Source organism: Mirounga leonina, unplaced genomic scaffold (genome assembly GCF_011800145.1).
Source record: "Mirounga leonina isolate KUSES-001 unplaced genomic scaffold, KU_Mleo_1.0 Mir_201, whole genome shotgun sequence".
Lineage (NCBI taxonomy): Eukaryota > Metazoa > Chordata > Mammalia > Carnivora > Phocidae > Mirounga > Mirounga leonina.
Window position 1 is genome coordinate 6,110,282 of NW_023270504.1, and position 13,776 is coordinate 6,124,057.

Below are 13,776 nucleotides of genomic sequence, written 5' to 3' on the forward strand. Positions count from 1 at the left end.
TCACAGATTTTTTTCTTAGCATTTCTAATTATCATTCTTTTCCTTTCCACAGTTCTCAGGATAATAATGTGTTTCTAATGATCACTAAGCACACCCAGCTTTTTTAAATTGCTGTCTGTTATAATAAATTTCCTTTCTTCTCAACGACATTCTGCCGAGAACTGGCTTCCTGTTCAAATTTTGAATGATTGCTTTCCCGGCCTGCCACACAGAATCATCCTAAGAATGCTTTTCGTGATATTTCTCTTCTAGAGCAACTAAATCTTGATGCTTATGTCTTCCTCTTCCTTGGATCCCTTTTTGGTTTTGCAGTAGCCCATCCTGAAGGAACTTTTTATAGAAAGGAGGGAGAATCTTTTCTCAGGCCTTGCATGTCTCAATATGTCATTACTTTGTCTTTCGATTTGATTGATGATTTAACTCAGCATAGAAATCTCAGTTTAGTGGAATTTCCTCTCAGAACTGTGAAGGCATCACTTCACCAGTTCTAGCATCCAACATTTCTGAAAAAAAAAATTGGGATGCAAATCAGATTCTTGTTCCTTTCCATATTGCCTGCTTCATTTTGTCCCCACCCTGTAGATCCTCTTAGTAACTTCCTTTTACCATCGGTGTATAAAGACTTCAGCAATCTATGTACAAAAAGGAGTATCTTTTTACTTCACTTCAGTTTGGTATTCTACACTATCTTCCAATAAAACAAAATTAATGTCTTTCTTCAGCTTAGGAGAATTTATTTAAAAATTAAAAAAAAATATTTCCTCCCCTCTATTTTCTCTGTTCTCTGATTCTGGAATTTCTCCTAGATGTTTATCTTCTGAATTAATCCTGTATGTCTCTGAATGCTCATATTACATTTTCTTCTCTAGCTTTTTTGCTCTGAAATCTGGATGACGTCTGTGAGTTTTTTTTCAGCAGTCTATTGAAAAATTTGGCCACTCTAGTTTTAAACTCAAATAAATCTTTCTTGTCCTTGGATTTAATAAATTTCCCAATGTATTAAAAACTTCTCTTCAGTTTTATGAATTATCTCTATTTCTTTAGGGTCAATTGTTGTGTGTTTCTTCTCAGTACTTGTCTGTGTTCTGTTGGTTTTCTGCAACTGTCTTGGTTGTCCATTTATGTTTGGAATAAGGGAATTAGGCTGATTGAGAGTAGATTTTCTCCACTGAGGAAGAGTCTGTTTTCTCTGCAAACCTCCCTACCAGGTGGAGGGTTGTTCTTGAGCTGTGTACACAGGTCAGGGTAAGTCTCTTGTCACTGGGGGGTTACTGGTGAGTGGCCATTATTAGCCAGAATGAGGAAAGATTCACTATGGAATATGTACAGCCACACCCGAAGCCTGCTAATTTCCAGGCAGCTTGTACTTCTTCAGAGCATGTCTTTGGTGTCAGCCTGTGGGAAACGGCTGCTATCAGTTATTCTGTACGTGCACAGGTGGGGGAGAAAATGGAGGGTTGAGTAGGCAGGTGGATGGGTGCTCCGCAGCAGACCTGCACTTAATACCCAGATGTATGCCCCATTTCATACCCCTGCTTTTTCACTAATAACCCACACTTGGAACTTCTTTGAGCTTCCACTAGGAAACTGGGTTTCACTTTTACCAATTTCTTGCTCTTCGTAGTGATTGAGGCTTCCCCACAATCCACCTGCTTTCTGTATTCCAGAAATCCATCAACACATCCTGTCCGCTGATGATCCTTACCTATTTGCTCCCAAATTGTAATGGATTTACTTTATTTTGTATTTCTTTAGTGTCATTCTGTACTATTTTGTACTTTTTAAGTGTTATTTCAATGATGTGTGGAGAAATCATGAAGTGAAATCTGCCTTCAAAAGCCCATGTTGTTTACTAAAGCTTTAACTATGAAAAACAGAGCTTTCCTCTAAAAAAGATTTGGGTCTATGTATATACACACATACAGACACGTAAAAAGTTGGAATGAAATGATTTTGTGAGGTAGGAGGAAGGGGAAAACCTATAGATGCTCAGTAAATAATTAATTGATTTCAAAATCTTGTCCAATAGATCACAATCGTTTTGTAATATTATATGAAAAGAGCAATGTGGAAAGTTGTGACATATTGGGCACTAATTATCTAAGGCATTTGGTGACAAAGAAGGGTAATGCTTTTTTTTTTTTTTTTTAACAGTGCTGGTTAATGATTTCAATGGCAGCAGAATATTCCAGATGATGAGTTAGAACACAGAAATGCACTCCCGATATTTAAAATGAAACAGCTATTAACCACTTTCTCAGTTTTGCCTATACACATGGTCATGAAAAACTGTGTAAGGTTTATTGCAAGTATATCTTGTAAGTGAAGTTACACGAGGCAATAAAATGTAGTAGTCCTTGCTTTACTAGGTCACTCTGGACTTTCCCAAAACCCTCTTTTTCTTACACAGCAGCCATTAAGTGGGGAACCTTAACTTTGTGTAATGTAATTAAGTGGTAATGGACGTTTAACATTTTTTATAGTCTTATGAAATATTATTCCCCTGGATCTTTGAAATCTGAAAGTAGCAGCATATTGGCAATTCACAATATTGAAGATTCTTTTAATTAGGCCCTTGGCTTTGAATAGAGAAAAACATTAAGAAAAATGTCAAGCAAACAAAACTTTTTGCATTATTTCACTAAGTACTGTGAGCATTGGTTACTTTAGACGAGCCATGGTAGATAGGATTGGAAATTTTCTGTGATCAATTGTGAATCTTCCAAGGTCTTCTTGACATTCTGGATTTCAGTTCCGTGCCTTTATCTATCGTGTAATCATAAAAAATAATAGCTGGGAAAATCATCTACTCCTGCCCTGTCTTCTTCTCTTCTTTTTGGAAATTTGAAGAATACAGAGAAGTACAAAGAATTGAATGGCAGACATTCTTATTCTTTTTTTTTTTTCAAAGATTTTATTTATTTATTTGACAGAGAGAGAAACATAGCGAGAGAGGGAACACAAGTAGGGGGAGTGGGGGAGGGAGAAGCAGGCTTCCCACTGAGCAGCGAGCCCGATGCGGGGCTCAATCCCAGGACCCCGGGATCATGACCTGAGCCGAAGGCAGACGCCCAACAACTGAGCCACTCAGGCGCCCCCAGACATTCTTATTCTTACCAATGACAATTAAACACTAATTTGCTTTTAATTTTTTTTCTATTAATATATGTTAAAAGAGATTACACTACAGTATGACTACACTGTCTTCTTAAAAGAAAAAAATTAAAAACTTACAGATGAAAATAAAAGTACTCTCTAATTTGTATCCCTTTTGCAAAATATTCTCCATTTCTAAGAGGCAGTCAGTATTATAAATTGGTATCTAGCCTTTAAGACTTTTTTGAAAAATTCTTTTTCATATTTATGTAGAATAACTATGGTGTCACTTTGTATACATTTTGAAATTACATATAAATCATATCTTGTTGTTTGTGATGAAATTTGTTTTATTTACTAAATATTATGTTTTTGAGGTCTATCCTTATTGCTACACATAGCTATAATTCATTTGTTTAAATGGCTGTATCACAGCCCAACATTAAATTCTACTTTGATGTCTATAGATATTGATGATATCGGATTTCCTTGGGCTTGTACATCTGCTGTATTCTTACCCATCCTTTATTTGCCCTTTAGTGTCATTTCACCTTAACTGGGTCTCTCATCAATAGCTTAGAGCTAGATTATTTTTTAAAGATTTTCTAATGTATTTATTTGAGAGAGAGAGTGTGAAAGAGAGCACAAGCAGGGGGAGGGGCAGAGGCAGAGGGAGATACAAACTCCGCCCCCCCCAGCAGGGAGGCTGCCTTGGGGCTCAATCCCCAAACCCTGAGATCAGCCAAAGGCAGATGCTAAACCGACTGAGCCACCCAGGGGCCCCAGAGCTAGATTTTTTAATGTAAATGTTTCCCTCTTTAATTAGACAAACTTACGCCATTTGCTTATTCATAATTTATTCATAGTAAATTTCAACTTATTTCTTCCACCTGATTTTTTTGTTTCTCATTGACCTTAGTCTCTCTTTGTTGTTTTTTTTTTTCTACTTTTAATCCTCCTCTTCTCCTCTCTTCCAATGGAATAATCATGCTTTCTTGAATCTGTTTTTCTACTTATTGGATTTGAACTTATAATTCTATTTCCTATTTTTTAGTGATTACTTTGAAGTATGTAACATGTATTGTAGCTCCCATTTTCCTAGCAAAATCTCATGTTTATCACTACCCCAAACTTCCTCCAATTTTAGGTCTGCTTTTAGTTTCCTCCACACTGCTTTTCTCCATCTGCTTTGTTAGTTTTTTGAAATGTTCCTTTTATTTTTATCAAAAACATAAAATAGGGGCATCTGGCTGGCTCAGTTGGTGGAGCGTATGCCTCTTGATCTCAGGGTTGTCAGTTCGAGCCTCATGTTGGGTGTAGAGATTACTTAAGAAATAAAACCTAAAAAAAACCCATAAAGTAAATATTGGGATTATTGCTGTTTTATTATTTTCCATAGTCAGTGTTTATTTCCTCCTGCTGCTTTATGACCTGGGCTAAGGCACAGCTTGGGTTTTCCCATTGTGCGTGTCTATGCAGGGCAAAGGCACCATTACCTTCTTGCTGGCCCTGCCAGAGACCAGGTTTCCTGGCTAAAGCTGTACCGTGGAGCCAGATATTTCCATTCTGGAATTAGGAGGGTTGGACTAGGAGGATATATTTGGCTTTATGCCTAAGCTCCGTGTTGGGAATTATGCAGTGCTAACCTGGATGAATAAAATTAGTATTGGTTTGTTTGTTTAATTGATGGTGGATGAATGGGGGACAGATATTCCATTAAAATATGATTACACAAAGAATTATACCTGAATTAAACAGAAAGCAGTGGATGATCACAGGAACTGGGATGATAGCGATCTTATTTTCTTGCGGATGCCACAGATGTCTTCTCAGGGAGGTATATTTTGATTTGGCCCTTGAGGGATGATGGAACATGAGCCAGGCCAAGCAATTGTAGGCGGAGGAAACAATGAGTACAAGGTCATGGAGATATGAAAGAGCAGGGCCGAGTCTGAAAATGCTCAAAGCTCTACATGATTGGAGAGAAGGACGTGGGGGGAGAAGAGTGGCAGGAAAGAGATGGGAGAAGAGAGGATAGTGGGCTGGGGTCAGGTGCAGACTATCCTTGCACGTCACATAAAAAGTGTGGATGTTTCACGTGACCGTGGCTGGTGACTACCCAGCACATCAGTTCACCCCTTCCTCATCCCTGGCAACACTGAATTAGTCATTCTACTTTTCCCACTCAGATGAGGCATGGCTTTAGAAACCTTTTCCACATGACACTGCCAGGGAATGGTTTCCAGTTAAAAAGAGTTGGCATGTCTATTTGCCACCTCTGCTATTAACAGTAGGAAACCTCTGAAATAATTCATTTGTATTTTAGAAAAACAGCTTTGGTGAAAGGATGGACACAAAAGATGGAGCAGGAAGTGGTTACAGGCCAGAGATTTTGGAGGTTTGTAATCAGATGTGGTAACTGATATAGAGTAGAAGTAATACATTGGAAAGGAAATTTAGCAGCTGGGCTTCATCCCAATTTGGCACTAAGAGGAGGAGAGAAAAGGTTGGAAACCAAGAGCAAATGCAGGGAGAGCTCCAGGCTTTCTGCCTTGGACTACTGGGCGGGCAAATGGTATCTGGTTCCACATCGTCCCAGGCCACCTGTGATTTGGGCCGCAGCTGTGGTGAACGATTCCCGTGCGCGCTGTCAGTGTCCTGTCAAGTACCTGCTAAATGCCTCTGCTTTTCTGCCTCATGGTTTTGGAAATTCCTAGCACAGAAATAACCAAGAAATGAGGCAGAAGTTATGACTTCGGGGTGGAGAGTAACATCAACCAAGAAGGAATGCAAGTTGGGGGACAAATGTCCCTGCCTTCTGCCCTTTGGAGGGACAAATCTGAAGCACATGCCATGCAGTGCCCGAGGACCGCCAGGGGGACTGAGCCTCTTAGCTGCCAGTGGGAGTAATCAGATCAATCAAACGTCCTTCACTGGCCTCCCCTCCTTTCTTGGCCTTTCTCAACTCCACCCTCCTCTTTGTGGGATGGCCCTTCAAATAAGCCACCTGCACCTTCACCCTTGTTTCATGCTGTTTCATCATAAAGACAAGGATGAAGATGCCTTTATTCAGAAGGGATGGAGACTTGACCAGGAGGCCAGGAGTGGAGGTCATGGGCGGGAAAATGAAGCAGTTAATTTGGAAAATGTTAAATGGGCGGTTCCTGTGATGATTCCAAACCTGAAGGAACAGAGAATGGCATGTAGCAGGCTCTCAGCACAGACATGCCTGGTTTGCCTGCACCTGGCTTGTTGCCCTTCACAGACATTGTGTCTTTCATAAATGGAAGGTTTGGGGCACCTGGGGGGCTCAGTTGGTTAAGTGTCTGCCTTCGGCTCAGGTCATGATCCCAGGGTCCTGGGATCAAGCCCCGCATCGGGCTCCCTGCTCAGCGGGAAACCTGCTTCTCCCTCCGCCCCTCCCCACCACTCGTGCTCTCTCTCTCTTTCTCTCTCTCTTGCAAAAATAAATAAAAAAATAAAATCAATCTTAAAAAAAAACCCCAAAAACAAATGGAAGGTTTATAGCACCCCAGCATCCAGTAAGTCTATTGGTTCCATTTTTCCAACATTGTGTACTCACTTCATGTCTCTGTGTCACATTTTAGTAATTCCCACAATATTTCAGACATTTTTTATCATTATTGTATTTGTTATGATGATCTGTGACCATTGATGTTCCCATCGTAATCGTTCTGGGGCCCCGTGAAGTGTGTTCATATAAGACGGCAAACTTAATCCATGTATGTTGTGTGTGTTCTGACTGCTTCACCAACCGGCCATTCCCCCATCTCTCCCTCTCCTCAGGCCTCCCTGTTCCCTGAGACGCAACAATATTGAAATCAGGCCAATTAATAACCCTACAATAGCCTCTGAGTGTTCAAGTAAAAGAGTCACATGTCTTTCATTGTATTTTTAAAGATTTATTTTAGGGAAGGGGAAGGGCAGAGGAAGAGAATCCCTAGCAGACTCCCCGCTGAGCATGGAGCCCCACTGGAGACTCCATCTCACCCCCCTGAGATCATGACCTGAGCTGAAATCAAGAGTGGGCCACTTAACTGACTGAGCCACCCCGGTGCCCTGCATGTCTCTTATTTAATTAATCAAAAGCTAGAAGAGATTAAGCTCAGTGAGGAAGGCATGTGGAAAGCCAGGCCTCCTACAGCAAACAGCCAAGTTGTGAATGCAAAGGAAAAGTTATTGAAGAAAATTAAAAGTGCTACTCCAGTGAACACATCAATAATAAGAAAGTAAAACAGCTTTATTGATGATATGGAGAAACTTTCAGTGGTCTGCATAGAAGATCAAACCAGCCACAACCTTCCCTTAAGCCAGAGTCTAATGCAAAGCAAGGCCCTGACTCTCTTCAATTCTCTGAGGGCTGAGAGAGGTGGGGAAACAGCAGAAAAAAAGAGTGAAGCTAACAGATTTAAGGAAAGAAGTTGTCTCTGTAACAAAAAGTGCAAAGTGAACCAGCAGGAGCTGATGTAGAAGCTGACGCCAGTTATCCAGATGCTCTAGCTAAGATAATTCATGAAGGTGGCTACACTAAACACATTTTCAATGTGTACAAAACAGCCCTTTGTTGGAAGAAGATGCCATCTAGGACTTTCATAGCTAGAGAGAAGAAGTCCACGCCTGGCTTCAAAGCTGCAAAGGACAGGCTGACTCTCTTGTTAGCAGCTTAATGTAGCTGGTGACTTAAAGTTGACGCCAATGTTCGTTTACCATTCTGAAAATTATGGGGCCTTAAGAATTATGTTAAATCTACTCTGTATTCTATTAGTTGAAAAACAAAGCCTGGATGACAACACATCTCTTGACAAGATGTGTTACTGAATAGTTTGAGCTCACTGTTGAGAACTACTGCTCAGAAAAAAAAAAAAGTATCTTTCAAAATAATTCTGCTCATTGACAACGCACCTAGTTATCAGAGTTCTGATAGAGATGTGCAATGAGATTCATGTTGTTTTTATGCCTTCCAACGATACCCATTCTTTAGCCTATGGATCAGGGAGTAATTTCATCTTTCAAGCCGTACTATTTAAGAAATACATTGCATAAGGCTATAGCTGCCCTAGATAGGGATTCCTCTGATGGATCTGGGCAAAGGCCATTGAAAACCTTCTGGAAAGGATTCAGCATTCTGGATGTCATTAAAAATGTTCATGATTCAGGGGAAGAGGTTGAAATATCCATATTAACAGGAGTTTGGAAGAAGCTGATTTCCACCGTCACAGATAACTGTGTGTCCAAGAACTCAGCAGAGGAAGGAACTGAAGATGTGGTGGGAAGAGCAGAGAACTAGAATTAGAAGTGGAGCCTGAAGATGGGACTGAATTGCTGTCATCTCATGACAAAACTCTAAAGGATGAGGAGCTGCCTCTTGTGGATGAGCAAAGAAAGTGGTTTCTTGTGATGAATCTACTCCTGGTGAAGATGCTGTGAAGACTGTTGAAATGACAACAAAGGGTTTAGATTATTACATAAACTTAGCTGATAAAGCAGCAGAAGAGTTTGAGAGGATTGACTCTAATTCTGAAAGAAGTTCTCCTGTGGGTGAAATGTTATCAAATAGCATCACATGCTACAGAGAAACCACTGATGAAAGGAAGAGTCAGTCAATGTGGTAAGTCATGCTGTTGTCTTATTTTAAGAAATTGGCACAGGCACCCCACCCTTCAGCAACCACCACTCTGATTGGTAGGCAAAAAGATTAGGACTTGCTGGAAGCTCAGAGGCTGATTAGCATTTTTTAGCAATAGAGTATTTTTTAATTAAGGTCCGTACATATTTTTAGGCATGATGCTATTGCTACAGTATAGGGTACAGATAACTTTTATATGCACTGGGAAACCACAAAATTCATTTGACCAGCTTTCTTTTGATATTTGCTTTATTGTGGTGGTCTGGAACCAAACCCACAAGATCTCCAAGGTACGCCTGTGATGTGATGAACAGACAACAGTTAAAGTCTTAGAGGAGATGAAGTCTTTTTTTTTTTTTTAAGATTTTATTTATTTGACAGAGAGAGACAGCGAGAGAGGGAGCATAAGCAGGGGGAGTGGGAGAGGGAGAAGCAGGCTTCCTGCAGAGCAGGGAGCCCGATGCGGGGCTCGATCCCAGGACCCTGAGATCATGACCTGAGCTGAAGGCAGACGCCCAATGACTGAGCCACCCAGGCGCCCTGAGGAGATGAAGTCTTATGTTTAAGGCTAATTCATCCTGAAAAGAGACCAAAAGCATGAACTAATGCTTCAAGAGATGTTTATGGAGCCCGGTGCTCTGTTTGCTTTTTACACACTAATTGGCAAATTTATTGGGTTGCCAAGATGGCAAGTTTATGGATTAAAAAATGTATGTAATTTACTAGTAAATGTCATCTGTGTTGTATTTGAGTTGCTCTTTTTTTCTTTGAAGCAAGTTAAGCTTAAGAAGAAAAGTAAAAATTACAGGAAATAATTTGCAAGTTGATGGCATTTGTGAAGACTTTTGAAAGAGCAGGGGAGTGGAGGTTGGGACCTGCTTCCCTCTTCTCTGTTCAATGACTGCCATTGTCTCGCTGGGGAGAATAGTTTCTGTATTTTGCTGAGCTGATGTGAGGTGCAGCCTATGAGTAAGCACCTTTGTTTATGAAGGTGTGCTGTAATATACGTTAGCTAGGGTCACATGTGGCTCCTAAGGACGGGAAATGTGGCTAGTGCTACTGAGAAATGGTTTAATTTCTTGTATTGTAATTAATTTAAATGAAGAAGCTTAAGAAATGTAAAATATTTTTCTATGAAACACATGTTTGTTTCGGTAGGACTACATTAGGCTTTGTTGAAAATGTTGCATGTGAATGGATATTTTGAAGGCTTAGTATGATAATAAAAGGAAGTAAAATGTCTCATTAGTACTTTGTAAAAGCTTTGTTGGGGTATAGTCGATATACAAATCACCATGCATATTTAATGTCTACAATTGGATAAGTTTGGGCATATGCATAAAACCAGGAAAACCTCACCACAATCAGGGTATAGACATATGCATCACCTCCAGAAGTTTCCTTGTACCTGCTCTTTTGTGCTTGTGATAAGAACACTTAACACAAGATTGACTCGCTCACAAAGTTTTCAGTGCAGTATACAGTATCATTTGTTACCCTGTATGACATACAGCAGACCCCTAGAACTAATTCATTTGTAATTTTATGTAGTATTTTGCAAGGAGCATATTTTAGGTGCGTTGGGTTAAACAAAATCTATTATTTGAATTTATTTCTTTTTTTTTTTTCCTTTTGCTTTTTTTAACGTGGCTATTAAAACATAAAACTAGATATGTGGCTAATAGTACACTTCAATTGACAGCGCTGGTATAAAATGTCCTAAAAGTATAAGCCACAAGCTCTCCAGTTAATGGAGGCCTCTTCTGGGTATAAGGATTATGGCTGGAGCGCCCACCCCCACCCCCACCCTCCACAGCTTTTCTTTGGCCTTAAGCTTCTCGTGTGTCTACGACAACGAAATCTCTTACCATGTTGGGGGCTGAGAATAAAAGGCACAAATCCTATAACAAAAGAAATGTTCTCCAGAGTTTAGTTTTGTTTTGCTTTGATTTTTGACCCAGACTTGGCTCTTTAGTATATTTGTCAGTTTGTTTGTTTTATTGAGGCCCAAAGCACTGGATTTTCTTTCAAAATGGCAGGAAGAGGGTAAGGGTGGGACCCGAGGAGGAAACAAAACAAAACAAAACAAAACCCCTTGGCCCCGTGGAGAACTAAGCGAGGGTGTGGCTGGAACTGAGCTGGCACCTACTCCTGGAGCCCAGAGACAAGGGATCAGGTGGAGGACAGCCTGGGGTGGAGGCTGGAGAATCGGTAAGGGGAAAACGCTAAGCCAGAGAAGCAAATGGTGTTCCCAACACGGGGTCCAAGACAGGAGAGGAGGCCAAAAGCAGCGGGGGCCAGGGAATCACAATAGAGGCGGGGACAAATCACAATGGTGAAAGTCTCATAAATGAGCTGCCAGAGAAACACAAGGGTGAGGGCCAAGCCAGGTGGAGGGCAGGCAAATGGGGCAAGGGTGTAGTCAGAGATGTCCTCCCAGGGTCCAAGTCCCTCCTGCCGGGTGAAAGGATTTCACCACACATCCTTTGTCTGGGATACTCCGGCTGCCCAGCTGCTGACAAATGGGTTTACTTCCCCAGCCCTAATATTCAGAGCAAACTCTGTTGGGCTCTCTTCAAACTGGTTGGTGCTGTGGACTTTTTTGGCTCCTCTTCATATATCACACAAAAGTCTGGCTTATTTCTTTGTCATTCCATCCTACTAGCCTGAAATTGCCTTAATCCTCTCTCTATTACCAGTGGCCAGCAAAGTTATAAGCTACCAACAAGTAGCGAGGGTGGTGGGTGTGGAATTGGAGTTAGGAAGCCATGCCACTCAAGGACATGTAAATCTCGGTACGTTTTTTAAAAGTTCCCCCAAATTCCATTTGGAAGACACAGATATTTAAATACTCATATGCATACATGTATTAAAACCCAGTATATGAAATAACACCTTCATTTTGGTGTCATTCTGGGTGAGGGGGCGCCCCACTTTTAGGACGGGCCGGGGAGGCTGTTTTCAAGAGCTATTCTTTACAGCTGGATTGTTCGCTGACCCAATGGAGCTAAAACTCTTCCAAAGAAGTGAACTGTCCTCACAGAAATAGCTGAAAGAAACACACCAAGCTTCTTGGCATGATGCAGCCGGGCAGGCTGCAATAGATTAGCTCTGCCCTTAACAACAAGTTTCACTGGGCCGATGAGAGATGTTATGGAAACATATCAAGGGAAAGAGGACTCCAGCTTCAGGGGCCAGCAGACCATAGAGTAATCACTGCAATGAAAACACTGAACCAGCACCAAGACTCACAAAGCAGCTTATTATAAGGATTTAATATACAGTATTATGGAGCATCTGGATAGCTCTGGTAATGGGATACGGAGCCTTGCTCTTCTCAGCCCCTGGTTCAAATTTGGATTAAGTCCATTTCAACTGAAATTCATTGCCATTTGAGACACTTAGAAGGCCTTGGCAAAATAAGCTGGTCATCTCATCCCGGCTACCAGGAGAGCTGACCTCACACGCAGGGGCTGCCTCCCCAAAGTAAAAAAATCCCAACTGTTGTCATGCTATAGGTTTCCTTTTAGAGTGGAGATAGGAGTCCCACCACCATTATTTTAAAAATGCTCAAATCACAAACTCCAACTCTGTGACCAGAGGGGCCCTCGTTCAGTTCTGGAGAGTCAAGATTGCAAAGATTAAAAACAAAGCAGGGCACCTGGGTGGCTCAGTTGGTTAAGCGACTGCCTTTGGCTCAGGTCATGATCCTGGAGTCCCGGGATCGAGTCCCGCATCGGGCTCCCTGCTCAGCAGGGGGTCTGCTTCTCCCTCTGACCCTCCTCCCTCTCATGCTCTCTGTCTCTCATTCTCTCTCAAATAAATAAATAAAATCTTTAAAACAAAACAAAAAAAAACAAAAAAAACCCAAAGCAAAACAACAACAAAGCCTCTTCTAAGGCAAGTCTAGTTCTTCAATCAGACTTCTTTAAGAAAGCAACCTGGTGGCTTGATCACTAGAAGCTACTGTAGATATCAGGAGGTCCTTCCCCACGGGACAAGTCTGCCCCGTGCTCACGTGGAGCTGAAGCTTCCGGGCAGCCATCTTAGAGGGCTACGTGCTTTTATAAATGCCTGTGTTCCCCAGATCCTGCTCTATCTTGCTTGTCCAGCCTATTAAGTGGCTGAATTTTGTGCAGCAACAGGAATAAAATGAAGCCAACACAGTCTTTCTATCTCTCCCCATCTATAAAGAAGGTAGTTGTTTGTCTGCCAGCCACAACCCACATTGCTACATCCTTGTTTTGCAGAAGGTTAGGAAATAAGAGGCTACCAGAAAAGTGCCTGAGAGCATCACAGTGCGCGAGGATGCTAAATTCCCAGGGACACCAAAGCTCTCTACACGTTGTTGTTCATTCCACAGTCCAGAACCTCTCTGCCCATCATTGATTCAGACTCTCTCCTGCTCTGCCTCAGCCAGAAAAGCACAGTCACAGGTAGAACTGGAAAAAAGGCTGACATTCCTGTCCTTGTGGGCTCCTGGGTCTCTCTGCATTTACTGCCGTCATCTGGCATCTGAACTCTTTCTTGTCACTCTAGGCCCAGAGCAGATACACTAGTTACAAAAATTCTCTCAGAGTGTTGTGTTCCTGGAAACCAAAATCTAGATAGATAGATGCTTTCTGGATTGAGCAGCTGAAAATTACATAGAGGTAGGCAGTCACACATACAGCCCTTCAAATGTCTGGGTTTCTAAAGCCAGAGTCATTGAAACGGGAAAGGAGAAGATCTGAAAGCACCTCTGCCCTAAACAAGTAACCATTCTGTGGGGAGAGCCACACCAACGGTCAGCGGAGGGACACCACCAAAGGCATTCCCAGACATGAGAGAGGAGACACAGTACAGTTCTCTGCCTGATCCTTGAGATCTTGTTCACTTTCCTTCGCAAACCAACCAGAAATGAGATTCATAAGTAAAATAAGCTATCGTCAATACACTGTCCTAACATAATGGAGTGATAAAAAGAAAGTAATGTATATTTTAAGATGAATTTCGAGGGGGGAAATCGGAGGGAGAGATGAACCAAGAGAGAC